This window comes from Delphinus delphis, chromosome X (genome assembly GCF_949987515.2).
Source record: "Delphinus delphis chromosome X, mDelDel1.2, whole genome shotgun sequence".
In the NCBI taxonomy this organism is placed as follows: Eukaryota; Metazoa; Chordata; class Mammalia; order Artiodactyla; family Delphinidae; genus Delphinus; species Delphinus delphis.
Window position 1 is genome coordinate 96,159,322 of NC_082704.1, and position 6,126 is coordinate 96,165,447.

Sequence of the window (6,126 nt, forward strand, 5' to 3'; positions counted from 1 at the left end):
AAAAAAAATCTTAGCTCAAATATAAGTTCTCAGGGATATTCAACCTATACATCTGCTTCATATAACTAAATTGTTATTTCTTTCATGGTCCTACATATGCTATTTCTTCCTTACAAAGTGCATTATCCATTTATCTTTTTTTTTTTTTAAAGGATGTACTCTATTTTATATTTTTTTAAAAATTTAATTTTATTTATTTTTGGCTGCGTTGGGCCTTCGTTGCTGTGCACGGGCTTTCTCTAGTCAAGCGGGGGCTTCTCTTGTTGCGGAGCATGGGCTCTAAGTGTGTGGGCTCAGTAGTTGTGGCATGCAGGCTCTAGAGCACAGGCTCGGTAGTTGTGGTGCACGGTCTTAGTTTCCCCACGGCACGTGGGATCTTCCCGGACCAGGGATCGAACCTGTGTCCCCTGCATTGGCAAGCGGATTCTTATCCACTGCACCACCAGGGAAGTCCCTATCCATTTATCTTTAACATTTAAAATTCTTCAAAATTTTGTGCAAAATCCACAAACTCAATTTTTTTTAAAACCCTTTAGCCAAACCATTCATTCTATTCTCTGCATCCTAAGCACATACATCAAACTTCCTTGTTGTGTTAATTTGCATTTGTATACTGTGACAGGGAGAATTCTAAAGATGGTCCCCCAAGATTCCAGTCCACTGGTTGTTCAGTCAAACACTAATTTATGTCCTCCTGGTGAAGATTTTACAGAAGTAATTAAAGTCTCAAGTCAGTTTATCTTAAGATATGGAGATTATCTGGGTGGACCCAACTCAATCAGGTGAGAAGCTAAACAGAAGACTTTCTCTGCATGTGCAGAAGTCAGAGAGAGATGTGCTCCTGCTGGCTTAAAGGAAGAAGAAATAAAGTACCATGTTGTGGGATGACTTATGAGTATGAGACCTTTAAGAGATGAGAGCCACCTCTACCTGAGAGCCAGCAAGAAAATGGGGCCTCAGTCCTACAAACACAAGAAAACAAATTCTAGCAACAGCCACTGTGTTTAGTAAAGGACCTACCCAAGCCTCAGATAACCATTGTAGTTTTAGCTAATCCCTTGATTTCAGCTTGTGGGACCTGAGCAGAGAACACAGCCATGCTCTATTGGACTTTTGACATATAGAACTGTGAGATAGTAAGTGGGCATTGTTTTAAGCCATTGAGTTTATGCTTATTTGGTATGGTAGCAATAGGACACTAACAAATATATGTAATTATTTCATGTGTTGTCCTCTTTACAAATAAAGCTTAAAGTTCCTTGACATCAGGAATTACTACTTTTGCTTACTGTATATTTATGCTAAACATAATGATTAAACATTCTACTACCTGAGCATGTTTTTAACCATAATCATCTAGATCAAATAAAATATTTTATTCATGGCATCATCATCATTGCTATCATAGAATCAAAAAATTTTGTTTTACCAATTTCAGGAAAAAAAAGAGCACTCTAGTAAATGCTATCAATATTCAGCCCAGATCACCTGTGATATGCTCCTATCCTCCAGCTTCCACAAGCTTAGCCCTATAAAATAAAATATTTTATGGCAGAAGAAGAAATAAAATTTAAACATAAAAAATTTTCTCTGCTCTTTGGCCTCCTCTTTCCCCTCTACTGTGCACTGTGTATCTGCATCGACCAAACCTCCCCCATCGGCAGGAATACCTGCTCAACCATAAACAAACAACATTCCTTCTGAATCTTGAAAGGGGCCATGATGACGCATGACCCACCACTCCCTAGATTGTGTAAACTGTCAATAGTAAGTCATTTAATGTACAGCCCTCTGTCTCAAAAACTTATATAAATGTGCTTTGACTTTTAAATGGTGGAACAGTTCTCAGAGCTTTCTGAGAGGCTGTTCTTGGGTTATAATCCTAATATGGCTTGAATAAAATTTTCATTTCTTTCTTAGATTGACTGATTAATTTTTTGTCGACAGTCCTAAGTGGGTACCTCTAACCTTCTTCAGAGAACTTCCCTTGGGCTACTGTAGCTGTTCAAAGCCTGAAGTGCCTGAAAGTTTATGTGCCCTGTAGCAAGTCCAAGCCAATGCCCATGTAGTATGGGAGTTTAAAAGTCTAGCTCCATTGCCTCAAATAGTCTAAAAACTCAGTGGTGCAATTTCAGTTCTTGAGAACCACAAGTATGAGGGTGAGGCTTGAGCTTTGACTGAAATGTCACTTTTATTTAGGGTGACTGATTCTCTGTTCTGTTTCTCCTACTCCATTACTTCTTTTTTCCCCTGGGATCATTTCCTTAACAAACCACATACCCATGAATCCTCCAACACTTAGCAACAACTCACAAGCAGCTACCCATGACAATTATCAAATGAATGAATGGAAGAAGCACTATTGAATGGATACAAAATGGTAAAGGACTAAAGGAAAAAAGTTGAAAATTTTATTGTGAGAATAAAATTTCACAAAATCGGTTTATTAATTAAGATAGCATTTGATTTCAGATGCTCCTCAGAGTAAGAAAAACTGATGCCAAAAACTCAGCCTCTGTGCACTGGTGCCAAATTGAATCTTGGAGACAGAGTTTTGGGTGAAGTAAAAAAGAATAGTTTTATTGCTTTGCCAGGCAAAGGGTGACACAGAGGGCTTGTGCCCTGAAAAACTGTGTGTCCCAACCTGGAGGGATTTGGTGAGGAGTTTAATAGTAATGGTTCAAGGGCGGGGCTGCTGGTAAGGATCAGGGTGTGTGCAGAACCTGCACGCCTTTAATCTGGCCTCAGGTGGTCTCCTCCCTGTCTCTGCATCCCTCCCTTCCCTGATTAGCAATTGTTCGAATCTGCCTTTTGGAATTCAGGGAAGGTCATGGAGGCTGGCTGGAAATGGGGGACACGGAAAGGCTTCCGTGCCCAGGAGCTCCACAGGGTCCTGCTCAGTTTCATAACCAACACATACATAATTGACTTGATCACATTCTTCCATGAAGCACATGATACAGAAATTTAACAAGTTATACTGAATGGCTACATGGGCACTTTATACATTGGTATCATTATTAAAAATATGTTAAAAAAGAAAAGGGACATGCAGATGGTAATACTAATACTGTATGTTTTAATATTATATTTTAATTTTAAATGAATTATAATTTAATTTCTATTAAATAAAAATAAATTTATATTTATTTTACATATTATGCCATAATATATCATTATAAATTATAATAAATATTGTTAAATTTAAAAAACTTAAAGTTAAGTAAAATATTTTATTTTAGTAAAAGTATTTCCTGGAATATAGGATAATTTATGGTACCTCATCAGGAAACAATGGTAACATTTATGGATTTCCTATGCCAATCTGTACAGAAAGGAACAATTAGTGGTAAGGAATTTATTCCAAAAATACTCAATATTAGAGTGACAGTAAAATTAAAAGGCACATGACACCATGGTTTTCAACTCCATTCTGGGATTTAAATAACACTTCTGGCATAAATGATTTAGATTGTTTCTACTCGCCATAAATCAGGATGGACATTCCTGATGACAACAAGGAGGATGATCTGGCGTGGATGTAGATAAAAGTGGTGGTAATGTGCTTGTACTATTTGTGTCAGATACTGTTTTGAATACATAATGTGCACTATCTCATTTCTATAAATCCTCTTAACAGTCTCAGAGAGCAGACGGTAATATCTTCCTCGGACTTTATGATAACAAGGCCCTGAAAAGTCATTAATTGTTTAAAGTCCCACAAGTAGAAAACTGTGGGGCTAGGTTCAAGTTCAACCTGCCTGAAACAAAGCTATGTTCTTAGTCACTGCATGAAAATGGTTAGTTTCCAGACCTGTGGCTGCACAGATGCTTAAATTTAGGAGGTCTGAATAAAACCATATAGACAATGATGAATGTCAACACTTATAACCTTTTTGCACTAACTTATTTTCTCAACTTTATCATTAACTAACATGCATTTTAATAATTTCTAGCTGTTCTAAAAATATGCAACTGTATATGTTCATAGTAAAAAGTAGTTTAAACAGTAGCATTTTTTGGAAGCTATAAATATTCTCCTGGTTCCCAGGAAGAAAACACATTTGATTTAAATGCTCCCCAGAGGAAAGAATAACCAATACTTACAAAACTGACTTGACCAAATACTTCTATGGAGCACATGATAAATTCTCACAAAATTCTTACAAAGTTCGAAGAACAAAAGGTACTCTAGTTCTCGAAGTACTAAGAAATGCTATAAAATGTGACTATGAGAAGATATTCTGGCCAATTTCTGTCTAATGCTGATTCACATATGATTCTCACGTCCAAACTCTTGATAGTTCAGTGTAATAAATGAAATGATAAATACCATAATACATAGGAAGACATATCCAGAATGCACTATTTAGTTTTTATGCTTTTCATGTTCAGACCCATCCAATACTTATTAATGATTTCTTCTTCCCACCCCAACTCTGTACTTTAAAATATTCCAAATTTACATAAGAGTTGAAGACTAGAACAGGAAACACATATTCCTCCATTAGTTCACCAGTTGACATTTTGCCATATCTACTTTCTCCCTTACTCTCTCGTCTTCTTTCATTTGTGATTTATTTTCTTAAGGTATTTTCATGTGTGCATGTGCACACGTGCACACACACACAGGCACATACACCCCTAAATATTCAGCATGCATCTTCTAAGAAAAAAAAGTCTCCTATATAACAGTAATTCCATCATTACAACCAACACATTTAACAATTACATAACAACATTATCTAAATTACAGTCCATGTTCAAGAGTCCCAATAATGTCAGGATTACCCACTGAATTTAGGCTCCTTTAATCCAGGATAGTCCCCCAACCTTGTTTGGGTCCTTCATGGCACTGACATTTTTTAAGAGTTGAGGCCAGTTATCTGAAATCTCTGGTTGTCCCTTCATGACTAGAGGAGTTTAAACTTTTCTGCAAGAAAACTGTATACGTACTGTGGTATAGTTCTCAGTGTGTCCCAGAAGCACAGCAGGTCAGAGTGCCAAGTTATTTGGGATGCTAAGTTTGGTCATCTGGTTATGGTGGTGTCCACCAGATGTCTTCATGTTAAAGCTAGCTTTCTCCCTCAGTAGTTAATAACTAACCTCTACGTGAAACTTTGAGACTGTGTGAACATTCATTTCCTTATCAGCCTTTTCCTTAGTAGTCTGCATATAAAGTATACACTCTGTGTTTGGGTTGTATAAAACCCTTTGGAAGGGCTCCTCCAAGCAGCTAGGTCAGTGGTTCTCAGGGCTAAACACTACTGAGCCAGATCCCCAAACTGAAAAGTGCAGTGCAGGACAGCAGCATCAGAAGACGGAAAAGAAAACAGGTGCTTTTTATAGCAGTATGAGGAAGTGAGTGTGTAAACTGGCTCTATGTCCTATAAATACAAATTTATAGAACCAGTATATCTGCTTTCAAGTAACACAGTCAGAAATTATTGCCTTTTTCTACATACTTCAGGCCATGCACATAGTCCTCTGGTGGAGAACTATAGGAAATCACCTCCTTTACACTCCTCCAAGGGATTAAGAATAGCAGTCTTTCAGAACCACATGAAACTAAGAATTATGAAGATAATTCATCTTATTCACTACAAATCAATTATTCTTATGTTAATAATTTTAATATGCATCCTTTTTATATAACTTCATTTCTAAAAACATTGTATTAATCTTTTGTCAGTTCCCATTTTATAGGATTTAAGTTATCCAACAAAATCATGTGGCTACTTCTGCTAAAGATTCTATGACAAAAATCACAGTATAAATCAGTACTCAATAGATGTCATTGATTTACAGTTGGGATGATAGTTCTAATATCATGATTCTAAAAATATACACTTCTAATGACTACATTTGCATAGCATGGATGCTTTCAATCTCCTATTAAACACAGAAAATCAGGGTTATGAGACACTGCCTTTATAATTCCCATGCCTTAGAGTGTTTTGTTGTTTCTTTTATATAAATAACGTAATTAAAGAATGATCATTCAGATCTGTTTCAGATTAGAATACTTTATTAGCACAGTTTCTGAATGAAATTTAAGAGCTATATAAATTAGTAAATCATTTAAAAATACTACTATGAAAGTGAAAATGTATTTACTTCAATTTT